This window comes from Triticum aestivum, chromosome 1A (genome assembly GCF_018294505.1).
Source record: "Triticum aestivum cultivar Chinese Spring chromosome 1A, IWGSC CS RefSeq v2.1, whole genome shotgun sequence".
Lineage (NCBI taxonomy): Eukaryota > Viridiplantae > Streptophyta > Magnoliopsida > Poales > Poaceae > Triticum > Triticum aestivum.
The window spans coordinates 197,631,412-197,652,479 of NC_057794.1; positions in this window are offsets into that span (position 1 = coordinate 197,631,412).

The window sequence follows — 21,068 nt, forward strand, 5'->3', positions numbered from 1 at the left end:
CTGCACAAACAAACAATAACCTCGCAAGCAACGCGATAAAGGGGTTGTCAATCCCTTCACGGTCACTAACGAGAGTGAGATCTGATAGAGATAATAAGATACATATTTTTGGTATTTTTCTAATATAGATTGCAAAATAAAGATTGAAAAATCGATAGTAAACTAGAATTGTAGATTGGAAACTTATATGATGTAACGTAGACCCGAGGGCCATAGGTTTCACTAGTGGCTTCTCTCAATATAGCATGTATTACGGTGGGTGAACAAATTACTGCCGAGCAATTGATAGAAAAGCGCATAGATATGATGATATCTAAGGCAATGATCATGATTATAGGCATCACGTCCGTGTCAAATAGACCAAAACGATTATGCATCTACTACTATTACTCCACACATCGACCGCTATCCAGCATGCATCTAGAGTATTAAGTTCATAAGAACAGAGTAACGCATTAGGCAAGATGACATGATGTAGAGGGATAAACTCAAGAAATATGATATAAACCCCATCTTTTTATCCTCGATGGCAACAATACAATAAGTGTCGGTTCCCTTTCTGTCACTGGGATCGAGCACCGCAAGATTGAACCCAAAGCTAAGCACTTCTCCCATTGCAAGAAATACCAATCTAGTAGGGCAAACCAAACTGATAATTCGAAGAGACTTGCAAAGATATGAAATCATGCATATAAGAATTCAGAGAAGAATCAAATAATATTCATAGATAATCAAGTTCATAAACCCACAATTCATCGGATCTCGGCAAACACACCGCAAAAAGAGTTACATCGAATAGATCTCCGAGAAGATCGGGGAGAACTTTGTATTGACATCCAAAGAGAGAGAAGAAGCCATCTAGCTAATAACTATGGACCCGAAGGTCTGTGGTAAACTACTCACACATCATCGGAGAGGCCATGGTGTTGATGTAGAATCCCTCCGTGATCGAATCCCCCTCCGGCAGATCGCCGGAAAAGGCCCCAAGATGGGATCTCATGGGTACATAAGGTTGCAGTAGTGGAAAAGGTGTTTCATGGCTTTCCCCAAAGGTTTCAGGGTATAAGAGTATATATAGGCGAATGAAATAGGTCGGTGGAGCTGCGAGGGGCCCACGAGGGTGGGGAGCGTGCCATCCTACCTCGTGGCCGCCTCGCTACTTCCTTAACGTCCATTCCAAGTCTCCTGGATCACGTTTGTTCGAAAAAAGATCCCCGCAAAGGTTTCATTCTGTTTGGATTCCGTTTGATATTCCATTTGTATGAAACACTGAAATAGGCAAAAAAAAATCACAATTTGCACTACGCTTTCGGTTAATAGGTTAGTCCCAAAAATAATATAAAGGTATATTAAAGCCCATAAAACATCCAAAAAAGATAATATAATAGCATGGAACAATAAAAAATTATAGATACGTTTTAGACGTATCAATTGTGTTCGACGTGGTCAAGCTTCCGTTGTTGTACAATGGGATAGTCGGGCGACCTGCCCTGGCAAATTTCATGGCAACATCCCACTATGCCTACAACACTTTGAAGATGCCAGTACAAATGGGCGTCATGTCTATCCCGTCAGACAAGAAAGACACATTTATACGCGTGGATAAGATGTCCCGGGAGGTGGCCACTGCCGAGGCTGCGGAAGCCGCAATCCCCGCTAAGGAAAACAAACAAGGGAGAAAAGCTAGCAAGGATACCAGCAAGGAATATGGGAAGCGTGCTTCTTCGGAGTGCGCTGCACCTGTCGATGACTTGCTGGAAAGTTCGACTAGCAAGAGATCAAAGGTTGCTGCGCCTGCTGTGAACAAGGTCCCGGCAGGGATGGTTGGTGTAGGATCAAAAGTATGTCTAGAGGGGGTGATTAGACTACTTGACCAAATAAAAATCATCCTTTTTCACAATTTGAAGTATTGGCAGATTTTAGCAACTTAGCACAAGTCAAGCAATCAACCTACACATGCAATTCTAAGAGTATAGCAGCGGAATGTAAAACATTTGCATATGAAGGTAAAGAGAGGAGTTTGGAGGGAGCAAACACAATGTAGACACGGAGATTTTTGGCGTGGTTCCGATAGGTGTTGCTATCGTACATCCACGTTGAAGGAGACTTCAAGCCACGAAGGGTAACAATTGCGCGAGTCCACGGAGGGCTCCACGAAAGGTCCATGAAGAAGCAACCTTGTCTATCCCACCATGGCCATCGCCCACGAAGGACTTGCCTCACTAGGGTATATCTTCACGAAGTAAGCGATCACCTTGACCGTACAAACTCCTTGGTTCAACTCCACAATCTTGTCGGACGCTCCCATGTGACACCTAACCAATCTAGGAGACACCACTCTCCAAAAGGTAATAGATGGTGTGTTGATGATGAACTCCTTGCTCTTGTGCGTCAAATGATAGTCTCCCCAACACTCAACTCTCTCTCTCTCACTAATTTGGATTTGGTGGAAAGATGATTTGAGTAGAAAGCATCTTGGGGAAGGCTTGAGATCAAGATTCATATGGTTGGAATGGAATATCTTGGTCTCAACACATGAGTAGGTGGTTGTCTCTCAGAAAATGAATGCTGAAATCTAGGCACGTTCTGATCTCTCTCCTTACTAATGAAGGAAGGGTGGAGGGGTATATATAGCCTCCACACAAAATCTAACCGTTACACACAATTCACCATACTCGATGGGACCGAATCAGAAAACTCGGTCAAACCGATTTAGTTCAAAATGTGAATGTTAGGCTTTTCGGTGGACCGACATGTCAACTCGGTGGGACCGATTCTATTAGGGTTGGGGCATAATGTAATCTTGGTGAGACCGATTACACAAACTCAGTGGGACCGATTTTGGTAATAAGCTAAGCAGAGAGTTGGTCAGGCAAACTCGGTGGGACCGAATCGCTCATTTTAGTGAGACCAAAACGTTATGAAAGGGAAACACAGAGTTTGCATTGCGAACTCGGTGGGACCGATCACTCATCTCGGTTGAACCAAAACATTACAAAGGGAAACAAAGAGTTCGCAATCCCATCTCAGTGAGACCAAGATCCCTATCGGTGAGACCGATATGACTAGGGTTTCTGGCAGTGGCTATGTCAAGTGAACTCGGTGGCGCCGGATTGAACATTTCGGTGGGGCCAAGTTTGACTTTTGGTTTGGAACATATGTGGATATGAGGAAGTGGTTGAGGGTTTTTGGAGCATATAACTATGCATTTTGAGCAAGTCATTAAGTAACACATCATCCCCTTTTAATAGTATTGGCTTTTGCCATGGACTCAATGTGATCTTGGATCACTAAAATGAAAATGTAGAGTCTTGAGCTTGAGCCAACGTGTGTCCTTAGCATTTTGAGGGATCCACATTCTTAATCCATGCCATGCCAATCATTGAACTTTCTGATATGATCATCTTGATATGGTATTAGTTCAATGAGCTATATGTTGTTAGTAATTACCATAACCACCCAAGGATAGTTGCACTTTCAATCTCCCCCTTTTTGGTAATTGATGACAGCATATAGATCAAAGCTTCGACAAATGATAATAAGATTTAAATACATCATCGCTTTGAGAAGTATGTGATAAGGAAGAGCTCCCCCTAAATTTGTGCACTATTTAAGATTTTCTTTTGAATGCAAATGCACAATCGATTAGGATCATGGGTCACTCTTCCATGTCACATACATCTTGGTGGAGCGCTCAAAATGATATGAATTAAAACATGCAGTCATCACCAAGCAAAGTGAATGATCATATAAGGATATGAAGGATAATGTCATCCAAGCAAACGTTAAAGTATGATATGATCAAACACATGATCATACAAGTATCTCACACAGACATAAAGTATCAAACGAGCACACACACAAGTTCAACTAAAAAGCAGGAAAGCAAGAGAGACAAAGCAGCAAAACACTCTCTTTCGAAGCCTATGATCTATACATTTCTCCCCCTTTGGCAACAAGTTACCAAAAAGTTCGAAAATGCATAGTGCTATGTGTCTCTCTGGCTTGGTCTTCGGGAGGTGGTGTAGATAGAACTCCAAGGATGAAGGCATCAATGGATGATGTTGGAGCTGGTGGAGTAGGTGCTAGAGGTGGCACTGAAGTCATTGCTAGTGTAGATGAAGTGGCTCTTGTATTTGATACTGGCACTGCAGCTGACCTCTAACTCCTTGGCACTCGCTGAAAAGCATCTGTAGTTGCCTTCCTTCTCTTCTCCTCAGCTTCCTCCTGGAGCTGCTCGACCGCAGTCTGTATCTCAGTCACCTTGAGGTCAAGATCATATAACTTTGTCTCAACGATCCTTTCCAAGCTCTCCTGATTCTAAGTCAGGGTGGCCAAGCACTTCTCAATCCTCAATGTTGCTTGTATCAGATAACCAAATTGATCTTGTTTGCTCTTTAAGAACACCTGAGATGCGTCCTTAGCACTTGGCATCCTTACAGCCTTTCTGCCTTTGCCTTAGCTCTCTTCTCTTGTGCTTGTGCTGATGAAGGTTCATTCTCATTCATCGCAACTACGTTATCCTCAAATTCTGGGTGCAAAGGTATGTGCTCCTTGTCCAACAGGTAAGTGCGTGCGCCCATCTTGGAGTTGATGAGCACCTGAATATGTGGAGCATACCCACAAGATCTTTTCTGATCAGCTGCAGTCCTCTTGATTGTCTCAACAATCAGACTCATGACCTTGAATTTTCGAGGGTCATCAAATATTTGCAGCAGGTGGATTGAATGTCCTCTTATCATCTTGTGATCTCCAGATTTGGGTAACACAGTATGCCTCTGGATAGTGTTGATTGTAGGCAGACCAGACAATAGATAATGCACAAATCTAAGCTCGTGTGTCTCCAAAGCTTTGCCAGAGATCTCCTTGTACATGTTTGCCATTGAGTTGTGGTCCTTCTTCTTCTAGGCATACACATCCAAATCATCCTCATGTTCTTCTGGGGCATTGATCAACTTTGCCCACTCATCAACAGTTGATTGGTACCTTGTACCCTTAGACATCCACACGATTCTGCCATCTGGATAGAACTGCATAACAAGCTCATCATTCCATTTGGTCAACTCTTGACCCACAAACTCATCAACTCCACAAGCTTTGAAGCTTTCATGTACACCTGGGAAATAGTCTTCATTCTTGTCAATGAATTCCCAATCGACCCATTTCATATAATAGAAAATTGGCTTCTTATCAAGCAGAATGGTCTCATAGAAATCTTGTTGTTCCTTGGTGTGGAACCTATAGTCCACGACAGTCCTCCTCCTCACATCATAGGGGTCAGACTGTCTCCAAAGTCTCAATCCTGCATCCTTCCCGATGTTCATGTCCTTTGCCACTGGATGAGTGTCATTGTGGTCTGGAATCTTTGGTTTCAGTTTTCTTAGCACTTGGGCTTCTGCATCTTCTTCTTGAACATCAGGCACTGGGGCCTTGTTCTTTTCTTCAGCTAGGATGTTCCTGGTGCTTCTTTTGGGCCTAGAAGGCTTCTGAGCAGCAGCATTGGGAGCAGCGTTGGGCTTTGATGGAGCAGCCCCTGACTTGATTGCATCTCGCATGAGCTTATGGAACTTGGGTGCTGGTGCAGCATCGTCTCCCTCTTCATCTTCTTCTGGATCCCTCATTATGGAGGATCTACCAAGGACTCTGGCAGTGGTCTTTTTGACCCTCTCCTTCGTCTTCTTTCCCTCTCTAGCAGCCTCTTTAGTTGGCTTAGAGGTTTCAGCAGTTGAGGCCCTGGCCTTAGACATTGGAATTCTTTTTGCAGGTGCCTTCTTATTCAACCCTGGCTTAGTTGTTGTAGTAGTACCATACTCTTTCTTCAACACCTTCTTTTTTGAGCTAATTTCCTCCTCAATAGCCACATAGTCCTCATCTTTAGAGTCTGAGCTTTCCTTCCTCCTTGTCCTGGTGGCTGCCTTTGGCAAGTTACTGGGAGTAGTGCTCCTGCTTGCCATCATCTGAGGTGCTTGAGGGACTAGTGCCCTCACTCAATTGCACTTGCTCTTTAGATCTGTTTTTGCTATCACTCTAGTCAGACATCTTGCAAAGAACACAGACATCAAATGTAATGCCCACGATGCGGCTTTATCTCCCGCATGTCGAGGCACGACTTAGAGGCATAACTGCATGCTGGTTTTGTGCCAAGAGGGGTAGTCTTCACACAATCCCATGTAATGAATAAGAAAGGGATAAAGAGTTGGCTTACAATCACCACTTCACTCAAATAACAAGTTAAACATACATCATCTAGAGTTCAATTAAGGTCCGGCTACGGAACCAAAATAAAAGAGACAACCCCAAATGCTAGATCCTCGATCGTCGCAAACGGGCTCCACTACTGATCATGAGGAAACGAAACATAGTAACAACCAAGGTCCTCGTCGAACTCCTACTTGAGTTCGGTAGCGTCACCTGCACTGGTATCATCGACACCTGCAACTATTTGGAAGTATCCGTGAGTCACGAGGACTCAGCAATCTCACACCCGCGAGATGAACACTATTTAAGCTTATGGGTAGGATAAGGTAATGAGGTGGAGCTGCAGCAAGCGCTAAGCAAATATGGTGGCTAACATATGCAAATAAGAGTAAGATGAGAAGCTACGCATCGGTCGTGAAGCTAGAAGTGATCCTGAAACTACTTACGTTCAAACATAACCCAAGACCATGTTCACTTCCCGGACTCCGCCGAAAAGAGACCATCACGGCTACACACGCGGTTGGTTCATTTTAATTAAGTGAAGTGTCAAGTCTCTACAACTGGATATTAACAAATTCCCATCTGCCACATAACCGCGGGCATGTTCCTAGTATAAATACTCCTTCCCCCACTTCAGCCACAACTCTTTGGCAATTTGATTTCAGCATAGGTTAGCTAAGTGCAACCAGAATATTGTTTGAGAGTTCACTTCCTCCTTAACTCTTGTAATCTTGCCTTGTGAGAGGGTAAGCTCACTTTGTGATTTTACAACAGCAGCCGTTGAGGCGGTGACCAGTTCGTTATTCCAACTTCGTGCATGGTTGCGTGGATTGGAACTAAGAGTGTGGTTGGGCGAATACTTGTCGCTGGTTGTTGCATTTTCAATAGTTAGCTTCGGTCTCGTCAGGTTGCACTAGTTATCCTTTACCCAAAAGTGTTGTTGGTTGGGATCGAGGGTTTCCTTCGTACCCTTCAGGTGGAGTTGATTCGCAACATAGAGGCGATCCTCCGTGAAGATTGGGCAACCCCGTATCATCTTGGCATCAGAGCTTCGGTTGACATGGTAGGATCTTGTATCCCTAGTTTAGTTCGTGTTCTTGTTCATCCTAGAAGTCCAGAAAATAGCCCCACAAAAAAATCCCTTTACCTAGCCCTTTGCAGCCTTTAATCTATTATTTGGTGAGTTTTATCAAGTTCTTGTCCACTAGATCTTTGTTTTTAGTTGCTGAGTTTCCCCCCAATCCAATCTTGTGTGTTTGTGTTCATTTTCATGCACAGATTTCACATCTACATCCTCCACCAAATCCTGCATATCTTTGTCATCCGGAGTCCATTCTGAGTGTTTTTGTGCATTTTGAAAAGCCCGCACTATGTGCTCTCCATTCATCCTTGTTAGATTTGATTCCCATCGTCTTTTCCACCCAGTAAAATCAGATCAGTTCGTGTGTGTTTGCTGCCAAAGTTTCAGCTGCATGTTCTTGTTGGTTGACTTCATCTATTGTGATTTTCGTGATTCCCCCAAAGTGTGTGTTCAGATCCAAGTCCCTTGTTAAAAGTTTGTCAAAAAAGAGCAAAAACAAAAGGCAAAAAAAAAGAGATCTGCCTAAAGAAAGAAAGTGTGTGCAAGAAGCAAAGGAGAGAAAACTTGGGACTGTTCTTCACTTATATCTTGAGAAATCCATGTTTGTGTTGTGAGCTGAAATGTGTCAAGTGTGCAAAGTCTTCAATCCTTTCTTGTAGCAAATCTGATTCCTTGGCGAGAGTTGCATGTACCTCACGTATATCTCATTCAGCAACTAAATGCATTAGAATCTTGTGTGGATGATTACTTGGTTCAACAATATCTAGATTGCAGATTAGTGCACCTTTTGCTACATATATACCCCACCCAAACTCCACCAAACAGCCCCGCATGTGCAACCCTAGACTTGTATTTTCTTGATTATCACTCTTTGTATACCAACCACCGACACCACGGTTGAGCATGATTCTGCTCTCATTTGGAAGTTACATGAGCTTCGGTTGGTAAGTGAGGTGAGCTTGAGTTGTTATCCACATATATGCTTCTAGTACTATAAGGCTTTTGGAGAACTAACCATGGCAGGTGAAGAAAACGAGTATGATGTTGAAGGAAATGGGCATCTCAATCAGCCCGTCACATGGTTTCACTTCAACGCATTACGTGACCATCTACGCCGAGAGTTTAGAAATAGCCTTGACCCAACTGAAGAGAAGCAAGACAAGTTGTCGAGAGATTTGCAGCAACTTATGGGTAATGTTGATGAGCAACTCACTCAGAACATGGCAGCCCTGAGGACTGGTATCGTTGCTGATATTGTGCAAGAGCTTCGTCAGAACCGAGAAGATGCAAGTGTCCATGGTGAAGAACAAAATGTAACTGATGGGGAAGGTGCTGCCTCCAAAGCACAAGCTAGAAGAAACCGTGCTCCTTCTCCCCATGCCATGAGACCTCCCGGTCCCGGACGTGGAAATGATCATGGTAATGGACGTGGTCATCATGAAGTTGCTGCTGGTCGTGGTCTTAGAGGAGGCCACCGAAGACCAAATCTGCACCATGAAGGTAGTGGAGATGAGTTTGATGAAGATGAAGAAGGCATGCACCAGAATGACAGATTTCATCATCGTAGAAACTATGGTCGTGGACGGCAGGAGGAGGAGAGGTTTGGAAAGCTGAAGTTTACCATGCCCAAGTTTGATGGTGGATCTGATCCAGAAAGTTATCTCACATGGGAATTGAAAGTTGACAAGATTTTCCGCATGCGCAACTACTCTGAAGAGAAGAAATTAGCAATGGCCTCACTTGAGTTTGAAGACTATGCTCTAATTTGGTGGGAGCAAGTTCAGATTCAGCGAGAAGAAGAAGGAGAGCCTGCTGTTGCTACATGGACAGAAATGAAAAGAGAGATGAGGGCAAGATTTGTCCCAAGGCATTATAGACGTGACATCTTTGATAAGCTCCAGAATTTGAGGCAATGAAAGTTATCAGTTGAGGAGTATCATAAGGAGATGGAGAAGGCAATGATAAGAGCCAACATACATGAAGATGAGGAGCAGCCCATGGCAAGGTTCCTCTATGGGCTGAATCCTAATGTTAAACGAGTGGTTGATTTGCAGCCATATCATAATGTAGTAGAGCTGGTACATCTTGCTTCTAAGGCTGAACGTCAATTGCAAGAAGACTCGAAGCAAAACAGAACTACGTCCTTCACAGCTCGAGCTACATCAAGTTGGAGTAAGTTTATACCTCAATTCAACATTGTCGAGGTATTATGACTAGTTCTGGTGGTGGAAATCAGCCCCATGCACGTGCAGCCACGAGCAGAAAGGATGCATAAAATTTGAAGGAGAAGGATGCATCAAATTTGAAGCAGAAGGGGTATATATGTGCAGCGATGCATCATATGCCACAAAGCTAAGTCTAAACTGAACTCCCATGGTTTATATACTCCCCTGCCTGTTCCAAATGCTCCTTGGGAAGATATTAGCATGGATTTTGTTTTAGGACTGCCTAGGACTAAGAGGGGGAGGATTCAGTTTCTGTTGTGGTTGATAGGTTCTCAAAAATGGCACACTTCATTCCATGCCACAAGAACGACGATGCTTCACATGTTGCTGATTTGTTTTTCAGGGAAGTTGTTCGCTTGCATGGAATGCCAAGGACTATTGTTTCGGATTGAGATGTGAAGTTCATGAGCTACTTTTGGAAAACATTGTGGGCAAAATTAGGAACCAAGTTGCTATTTTCAACAACGTGTCACCCCCAAACTGATGGGCAAACAGAGGTAGTGAACCGCACACTCTTAGCCTTACTGCGTACAATGATCAAGAAGAATTTGAAGGAGTGGGAAGAGTGTTTGCCGCACGTGGAGTTTGCTTACAATCGGGCAGTTCACTCTGCCACAAACATGTGCGCGTTTGAGGTGGTATATGGATTCAAACCACTTGCACCAATTGACTTGCTGCCACTTCCATTGCAAGAGAGATGTAACATGGAGGCTTCCAAGCATGCCGCATATGTGAAGAAGATTCATGAGAAGACCAGAGAAGATATAGAAAGGAAGTCCAAGTACTATGCTGCTAAGGCAAACAAAAATCGCAAGAAGGTAACTTTTGAGCCTAGAGATTTGGTTTGGATACATTTGCGCAAAGATCGGTTCCTAGAGAAGCGCAAATCCAAGCTAATGCCTCGTGGAGATGGACCGTTCAAAGTCTTGGCCAAGATCAATGACAATGCTTACAAAATCGAGCTTCCTGAAGACTATGCTGTGAGTCCAACTTTCAACGTTGCTGATTTGTCTCCATGCTTCGATCAAGAGGGTCAAGAGTCGAGGACGACTCCTTTTGAAGAGGGGGAGGATGATGAGGACATCCCATGTTCACCTTGTTTATCATCTTCTCCTGATGATAAATCTTAGCCATCAAGTGAAGCTTCTACAAAGAAGATCTATTTGGGTCCCATGACAAGGAGCCATGCCAAACAAATAGCACAAGAGGTGAACGAACTCCTAGCTTATCATAATTCAAATGACGATGAGAACTTTATACTGCCTAAATCTCGTGCGCTGAATTTACTTAGGTACAATGTCGAGGACAACCAACAACATTCAGCACATGAAGAACCAAGTTTTGGAGCCCATTCAACAAGTTTAAAGAGAACAAGTTTCAACTCTGATGAAAGCCTTGTTTTGGTGACAAGGACAACTAGTTACACCGCAAGGAAGAATAGCAAGCCATCTCAACACTCTATTGTTACATGTGCAGTTCCAGAATTCGTCCCAGAACTTGCTGAATCATGCAACGCAAATATATGAGCATCCAACATGTGTGGGAGTACAAAATGGAGAGCATATGAAGTCTACTTTCAGGAAAATCAAACGGTGCATCATTTGGAGTCCTGAGTCAAAGGATATGAGAGTTCCAATGCAAGCTGTCCAGGGCATTAATTGCTGCGCGAGGCTCCATGAGTTTGCTCCCTTGACCAGCTGGTTAGCACGAATTTGAGCCCCTCTTTTGGCCTGGTTTCACACCTAAACTAGGAGGGCTGTTCCTAGTATAAATACTCCTTCCCCCACTTCAGCCACAATTCTTTGGCAATTTGATTTCAGCATAGGTTAGCTAAGTGCAACCAGAATATTGTTTGAGAGTTCACTTCCTCCTTAACTCTTGTAATCTTGCCTTGTGAGAGGGTAAACTCACTTTGTGATTTTACAACAGCAGCCGTTGAGGCGGCGACCAGTTCGTGCTTCCAACTTCGTGCGTGGTTGCGTGGATTGGAACTAAGAGTGTGGTTGGGCGAATACTTGTCGCTGGTTGTTGCATTTGTAATAGTTAGCTTCGGTCTCGTCAGGTTGCACTAGTTATCCTTTACCCGACAACATTGTTGATTGGGATCGAGGGTTTCCTTCGTACCCTTCAGGTGGCATTGATTCGCAACATAGAGACGATCCTCCGTGAAGATTGGGCAACCCCGTATCATCATGGTTTGGGGGTTCTCAAAAGAGAAGGATATCACCTTGAAAGCATGTTCTTATGCGTCCTTCACAATGCCGAAGTACAAGCAAGTGTGATGTAGAATCGTCGTGGTAGAAGGTGGTTCGCTCTCATGGGCTCGGATTGTCAACTCACGTGAGATGGAAGTTGACACGAAGTCCAAGTATCCTACACATGCACACAACAAAAGAAAGAACGTATGTGCATGGTAGATAAACACAACATCCATCATGATGGTTCTCTTCTCTTGCACATAACCATTAGAAGCACAAGTGCGTGAAGAATATGATGCAACAATGGCAATATTCATGGCACTAGGTATATGGTGCAAAGAGGTAAGACAAGCATGCTTCACAAGGAATATGTCAAAATCTCCAATTATATGTGAGAATGCTATGGGGGCAAACTCATTATCAAGACTAAGGGCATTGTTGCACTCAATACATGTCAAATCATTTAGCATGAGAGAGGCAACACATGGAGATAAATGACAAGAAGCAATAACAATCATGTGCAAAGCATGGTAATGGTTGTCATCAACCGCATGAAAGGAGCAAGTATGAATCATTGGTGATGCAACAAGGCAAGCAAGCATAGTAATCAAGTCGTGCAAGATAGTGGAGCGAAGATGCAACACACTAGAGTAAATCATGGCAATCATGTCATGTGAGCAAATAATAAGCATAGGCAATGCACATGGCATATCGCAAGCACGAACACAAAGCAAGATGAAAGTATCATCATAGGTATGGGGCACAAAGCAATCATGGCAATAACAAACAATATCTCCACCACGCTTGCAAATACACATACAAGTATGAGAATCAATCATCATCTGTAAAGCAAAGCATGGGTCACAAATGCATGGCAAAATCATAGGAATAAGCATATCATGCAAAGTGAACATGGCAAGATGGGATATGATATGTAATGGACAATAACCCATAACCATGTGAGAGACAAGTAGAAAAGATGCGCGTAGTCGTTGCGCGAAGAGAACGGTGGTAAGGATAGTCCACGGGATCCCAAATCGTCGTTGCTCTCAAGAGCTCATTTCGTCAACTCTTGGGATTGAGAGGTTGACGAGTATACGTGAGTACCTACACAAAAAAAAGACAAAGGGAAAATTGTGTGTGCGTGGTAGATGTACACATCATCCATCATGATGTGTATGTGCACGTGAGAGTTAGAATCGCTCAAAGAAATTTGATGCATGGTATAAGAATATGTCATCCATCATGAAAGAATAGTTATTGTGTATGACATGATGGGGATGCAAATTGAGCATACAAGTATAAGGATCATGCAATGGATGGAATGAATCAAAATCTCCTAAAATGTATGAGGAAACTATGGGGGTCCACCTGCAACATATATCTGCAACCAGTCCGAGTTCCACCAGATTCATCGCCGCCACCAGTCCGAGTTCCACCAGATTCATCTCCGCCACCAGTCCTAGTCCGAGTCCAGTATTTTGTTACTCTGTTTTGGATTTCCAGATCACGCGATACTCCGAGTCGTGATAGAGTAGGACTCCCAAACTTTCGTGCTACCCGCAGAAGAAAAATATTTCCAAACTCAAAAAAACTAAGTTTGGAAAATTCTGGCTTGGCAGTTTTTGGACCATTTGTAGACTTTTTCGGAAAAAAAATGTTGTGGAGCAAAAAAAACAAAGGAGGAAAAAAATGTGCAAAAAAAGTGAAAAAAAGAGAAAAAAATTCATAGTGTGCTCCTCCCTTGTTTATGTGCAGCGTCATGATTTTGTTTGTGTTCTAGGCTCGCGTCTCTAGCACGGTCTAGCCTAGGACCAGCACAGTACCATCGTTGAGCGTTTATTCAACTTTGCATCTCTGAATTGATTATTGCTGACCCTTTTTGCTACCATATTATAAGCCTTCCCAGCTCCACATACATCTATGTCATGCGTTTGACTCTCCCTGGTAATCGCTCTATCCAAGCTTTGAGAGTTTTGACTACAAGGTTGCCGATCACCGCCTGCTGCTGGGTAAGAACTGGTAAGAATTTGAGATTTGCTTGACGGATTTGTGACACCCACCACCACCTCTTGTTAGTAGTCTATAGGATCATATTCTTGTGTGTTTCTATTGTTGCTAACCATGGCAGGATCACAAGCTGACGAGACTAACTGGGAGAACATGATGAATAAGGAGTTGCATGATAAATTTCAGCAAATGATGAGTGGACAGGTGCAAGATGTGATAAACAGATTTGAAGAGGCCATGGAGAAGATAGATGGCATGGAGAAGACGTTCGAAACAAATCTCGATAACAAGTTTAATGAATTGCTCGCGCGTCTTCCACCACCACCACCGGCTGCACCTAACGCACCTCTACAACAACAACAACAACAACAACTACTACTACTACTACTACTACTACCTCCACGTCCCGAAACTGCCCTCCGCCGAGCGAGTCGTCTCCCTCTTGCACCAGGCCAAACTATTGGTGCTGCTGTTGATACTTCTGTGGCTCCTGCTGCTGATGCGGAGGAGGATGATTTTGCGGAGATTACGAGGATGAGGTTGATCAAAATCAGAACTACGTGCAACCACTAGCACCGCAACCACTAAGTCGTCCACATGCAAATAATGGCAATGGTAGGGCTCACCCTCAGGTACGAGATCATGACCATATCCCTAAACTGAAATTGAATATTCCACCATTTGAGGGTAGATATGTTCCTGATATATATCTTACTTGGGAGCTAGAAATTGAACAACGATTTACATGTTTACAATATCCCGAGGAGAGACGTGTTCCTACTGCTGTTTGTGCTTTCACTAGTTTTGCATGTGTTTGGTGGTCTGAGCATTGTAGATTATATCCTATTCCAGCTACTTGGGTTGCTTTGAAAACTACTATGCTTACTCGTTGGGTTCCACCATATTATCAACGTGAATTACTTCAAAAATTGCAGTGTTTAAGACAAGGAAAATTTTTTGTAGAAGAATATTATCAGGAACTACAAACTGGCATGATTAGATGTGGTATTGTTGAGGAGAATGAAGCTATGCTTGCATGTTTTATGGGTGGATTAAATAGAGAGATTCAGACCATTCTAGAGTATAAGGAGTATACTAATATCACTCGTTTATTCCATCTTGCTTGTAAAGCTCAACGTGAAGTGCAGGATCGACAAGCATTGGCGCGAACTAACTTTTATGCTGGTCGATCTTCATCATGGACACCACGTGCATCCGCTACTTCCACTACACCAGCACCTCCATCAGGTGCCACCTCCAGCCGTGATACAAGAAAGCAGGCACAACCACCACTATCTGCCAAGAGCACGCCAGCCGGGCCTACGCGGAGCTATTCTTCTTCCATGGCGTCAACAGGGCACACAAGTGATATTATTTATCGTCGTTGTAAGGGAAGAGGACATTTTGTGAGAGAATGCAAATCTCAGCATGTGATGATTGCTACTGAGGATGGTGGGTATGAGTCCGCTAGTGACTATGATGAGGAGACTTTGGCTCTTATTACATGTGAAGAACACGGTGGAGATGTTTCTGATCATGATACACAATACATGGCTCTTGAAGATGCTGACAGGTATGAATGTTTAGTTGCTCAACGTGTTTTGAGTGTGCAGGTCACACAAGCTGAGGAAAATTAGAGGCATAATTTGTTCCATACAAAGGGAGTTGTGAAGGAACATTCTGTTCGCGTCATTATAGATGGAGGGAGCTGCAAAAATTTGGCTAGCATGGAGATGGTGGAGAAGCTATCTCTCACCACAAGACCACATCCACATCCTTACTACATCCAATGGTTCAACAACAGCGGCAAGGTTAAGGTAACACGTACTGTTTGTGTGCATTTTAGTATCTCTACATATGTTGATTATGTTGATTGTGATGTGGTACCCATGTAAGCATGTTCCTTATTACTTGGTAGACCATGGCAATTTGATAAAAATTCTGTACACCATGGTAGAAACAATCAGTATACTCTTGTCCCTAAGGATAAAAATATTACTTTGCTTCCTATGACTCCTGATTCCATTTCGAAAGATGATATTAATAGAGCTAATAAAGCAAGCCAGGAGAAAAATAAGAGTGAAAATCAGATTGTGGCAAAAGAATTTGAGCAACAAATGAAGCCTAATAATAAACCATCTAGTGTTGCTTCTGAAATTAAATTGAAAAGTGCATGTTTACTTGCCACCAAATCTGATATTGATGATCTAGATTTTAGCAAATCTGTTTGCTATGCTTTTGTGTGCAAAGAGGCATTATTTTCATTCGAGGACGTGCCTTCCTCTTTGCCTCCTGCTGTCACTAAAATTTTGCAAGAGTTCGCTAACGTCTTTCCATAAGACGTGCCTCCGGGATTACCACCTATTCGAGGGATTGAGCATCAAATTGACTTAATTCCTGGTGCATCATTACCCAACTGTGCGCCATACCGTACCAATCCAGAGGAGACGAAGGAGATTATGCGTCAAGTACATGAGCTGCTCAACAAAGGTTACCTACGTGAATCCCTTAGTCCTTGTGCTGTTCCTATCATTTTAGTGTCGAAAAAGGATGGTACATCGCGTATGTGTGTTGATTGTAGAGGCATTAATAATATTACTATTCGTTATCATCATCCTATTCCTAGGCTAGACGACATGCTTGATAAATTTAGTGGCTCTACAATATTCTCCAAAGTTGATTTGCAGAGTGGATACCATCAAATTCGTATGAAATTAGGAGATGAATGGAAAACAACATTTAAAACTAAGTTTGGATTATATGAGTGGTTAGTCATGCCTAGTACTTTCATGAGGTTAATGAACGAAGTTTTACGTGCTTTCATTGGACGATTTGTGGTAGTCTATTTTGATGATATACTGATTTATAGTAAATCTTTGGAGGAACATTTGGAACATTTACGTGTTGTTTTTATTGCTCTACGTGATGCACGTTTGTTTGGTAACCTTGGAAAGTGCACCTTTTGCACCGATCGAGTATCTTTTCTTGGCTATGTTGTTACTCCACAGGGAATTGAATTTGATAAAGCCAAGATTGAAGCTATTGAGAGTTGGTCGCAGCCTAAAACGGTCACACAAGTGAGGAGTTTACTTGGCCTCGCTGGTTTCTATATGAGTTTTGTGAGAGATTTCAGCACCATTGCTGCACCTCTCAACGAGCTTACAAAGAAGGATGTGCCTTTTGTTTGGGGTACCGCACAGGAAGAAGCCTTCACGGTATTGAAAGATAAGTTGACACATGCTCCTTTACTGCAACTTCCTGATTTTAATAAGACTTTTGAGCTTGAATGTGATGCTAGTAGAATTGGATTAGGAGGTGTGTTATTACAAGATGGCAAACCTTTTGCATACTTTTCTGAAAAATTGAGTGGGCCTAGTCTGAACTATTCTACTTATGATAAAGAATTATATGCTCTTGTTCGGACTTTAGAAACATGGCAACATTATTTATGGGCCAAGGAATTTGTTATACATTCTGATCATGAATCTTTGAAACACATTAAAAGTCAAGGAAAACTGAACCGTAGACATGCTAAATGGGTTGAATTCATTGAGACTTTCCCTTATGTCATTAAACACAAGAAGGGTAAAGAAAATGTTGTTGCCGATGCTTTGTCTCGTCGTTATACTATGCTTTCACAACTTGACTTCAAAATATTTGGTTTGGAGACCATCAAAGATCAATATATGCATGATGCTGAATTTAAAGATGTATTGCAGAATTTTAAGGAAGGGAGAACTTGGAACAAGTTCATTCTTAATGATGGATTTGTATTCCGTGCTAACAAGCTATGCATTCCAGCTAGCTCTGTTAATCTTTTGTTGTTGCAGGAGGCGCATGGCGGAGGATTAATGGGAACACTTTGGCGTCAAGAAGATGGAGGATATACTTGCTACACATTTCTTTTGGCCAAAGATGAGACGGGATGTTGAGCATTTTGTTGCTCGCTGCACTACATGTCAAAAAGCTAAGTCACGACTCAATCCTCATGGTTTATATATGCCTTCGCCTGTACCTAGTGTTCCTTGGGAGGATATATCTACGGACTTTGTTTTAGGTTTACCTCGAACAAAGAAGGGGAGGGATAGCATATTTGTTGTCGTGGATAGATTCTAAAAAATGGCACACTTTATACCATGTCATAAAAGCGATGATGCTGTTAATGTTGCTGATTTGTTCTTTCGTGAAATTATTCGCTTGCATGGTGTGCCAAATACTATTGTTTTAGATTGTGATACTAAATTTCTTAGCCACTTTTGGAGATGTTTATGGGCTAAATTGGGGACTAAACTTCTTTTTAGTACTACTTGTCACCCCCAAACTGATGGACAAACTAAAGTAGTCAATAGAACATTGTCTACTATGCTTAGGGCTGTTTTGAAGAATAATAAGAAAATGTGGGAAGAATGCTTGCCTCATATTGAATTTGCTTATAACCGTTCATTGCATTCTACTACTAAGATGTGCCCTTTTGAAATTGTGTATGGTTTCCTACCTCGTGCACCTATTGATTTGTTGCCTCTTCCATCTTCGGAGAAGGTTTATTTTGATGCTAAAGAATGTGCTGAATTGATTTTGAAAATGCATGAGTTAACTAAGGAAAACATTGAGCGTATGAATGCTAAATACAAACTTGCTGGAGATAAGGGTAGAAAACATGTTGTGTTTGCACCTGTGATGTAGGGTGAAACCCTAGATGGCTGATCTTTCACGAAAGGAGCGGATCCCTAAGAGAAACACGAAGAACACGAGGGGATTCACGAGGGAAAACACGAGAGAAACACTCAAACCAACAAGATTCGATTATACATGTGCTAGATCCTCGAAACACAAAGAGATACATGATGATCCAAGGTCAACAAAGGATGATACAAGTAACCGCTTCTTCTCCTAGAAGGAGGTCTTGATGGGGCCGCCCAAGAGGGGGTCTTGAATCCAAGTTGATCTTCTCCGTAGAGGGGCCACAGTCTCTCTCGAGGAGGAGATCGGTATTGATGAGCGAAGCTCTATCTCAAAATATGAGCTAAACCAACGCTAACCCTAGCTAGGATGAATGGGGGTCTATTTATAGTCCAAGTGCAAAAGGGGGGCGAAGTGAAGGGGTACATGGGCCTCGGGCCCGAATCTGGACGCAGCCAGGTACCGGACGTCCGCTGGGGACCGGTCGTCCGGTGTCCCAGGAGCTGTCGGACGTCCGGTGTCCTCCAGTCGTCCGCTAGTTCTGCTCTGTGATGGGGGTGCCGGACGTCCGGAGCCTACGGACTTCCGCTGATGTTGGCTCGGGTGCTGGTGCACCGGTCGTCTGGTCCGGACCGGACATCTGCTTGTTTGCTTCGGGTGCAGGGGCACCGGTCGTCCGGTCTGGGCCGGACGTCCGCTGGCTGGGGCTCGGCTGAGGCTTCAGGCGCCGGACATCCGGTCCCGGCCGGTCGTCCGATGGCTAGGACTTTTCCTGCGTCCCCTCTTCTTCTCCGTCTTCTCGTCCATCTTCCTCTTCTTCTTGTCCTTGCTCCTTAGCTTCTCCATTGTACCTGAGTATGCACAAGGTATCCATATGAGGTAGTAGCCATGCTTCATGCGCATCGAAGTGGAATTGTGAGAGGAGAGATGTCACCTCGGTTTCAAGGGCTCTTGCACGTGATCGAGTCATGGGTCCGGTAGGCACTTGATGAGACGATGGTAGGTCCATGGGGATGACCTTGGGATGCTCCGCATCATCTCCCCTCCCTTGGGGAAGATCCATCCTCAGATCAAAATCTTCATCACCATGGAAAGGAGAGAGATCTTTGACGTTGAATATGTCGCTCACGTTGTACTTGTCACGTGGAAGGTCGATCTTGTAAGCGTTGTTGTTGTAGCATGCAAGCACCTTGAAGGGTCCATCCGCTCATTGACGAAGCTTAGACTTGCGTTCTTGTGGAAAGCGGTCCTTGCGAAGGTGTAGCCACACTTGATCACCAATGTTGAAGACCATAGGTTGCTTGTTGAAGTTGAACTTGGTCGCAAGGCGTTGAACTTGGCGCTCGATGGTGTTTCTTGTATCTTCATGCATCTTCTTGAGATGTGTCACACGCGCACTTGCGTCCAAATTGATGCGCTCTTGGAGTGGTAGAGGAAGAATATCCAATGGTGACAAAGGGTTGAATCCGTAGATGACCTCGAAAGGGGACTTGCCGGTTGTTGAGTGTCTTGCTCTGTTGTATGTGAACTCGGCGATGGGTAGACACTCCTCCCACTCCTTGATGTTCTTCTTGATAAGTACTCGTAGTAGAGCGGAGACTGTGCGGTTTGTCACCTCCTTTGGCCGTCGGTTTGAGGATGGTACGCCGTGGAGAAGAGTAGCTTGATTCCAAGCTTGGCGCATAGAGTCTTCCAAAAGTAGCTAAGGAATTTGACGTCGCGGTCCAAGACGATAGTCTTTGGCACTCCATGAAGGCGCAAGATTTCCCTACAAAACAAATTTGCAATATGTGAAGCATCGTCTATCTTGTTGCAAGGAGTGAAATGAGCCATTTTGGAGAAGCGGTCCACGACAACAAAAACGGAATCCTTGCCATTTCGAGTTCTAGGCAAACCAAGCACAAAGTCCATGCTAATATCTTCCCATGGTTGATATGGAATTGGAAGTGGCATATAGAGGCCATGAGATTGGGCTTTAGACTTAGCTTTGCGACATGTAGAACAACAGTTGGTGAAGCGATTGACATCGTGATGCATCTTGGGCCAAAAGTAGTTCTTGGAGAGCGTAGCAAATGTTTTGTCGCGTCCAAAGTGTCCCATGAGTCCGCCTCCATGAGATTCCTGCAAAAGCAACAAACGAAAAGAGGACTCAGGGATGCAAAGTTTGTTAGCTCTCATAAGATATCCATCTTTGATGTAGTATCGATCCCAAGAAGTATGCATCAAACACTTGGCATAAGGTATGGCAAATGTAGGATCATGTTCATACAAGTCTTTGATATGCTCAAAACCAATGACATTCAACTCTAGGTTAGTGACAAGCAGGCATATACGGGAAAGCACATCTGCCACAACATTTTCTTTACCCTTAATGTACATGATGACATAAGGAAAAGACTCAATAAATTCACTCCATTTAGCATGACGGTTGTTCAACTTAGTTTGACCCTTAAGGTATTTAAGTGTTTCATGGTCGGTATGGATGATGAACTCATGTGGGCGAAGGTAATATTCCCATTCATGCAAAACTCGCACTAAATCATATAGCTCTTTGTCATAGATGGGGTAATTGAGTTGCGCTCCGGATAATTTCTCACTAAAGTATGCAATGGGGCGCTTCTCTTGCGTTAACACGCCTCTTATGCCATTACCACTAGCATCGCAATGAATTTCGAA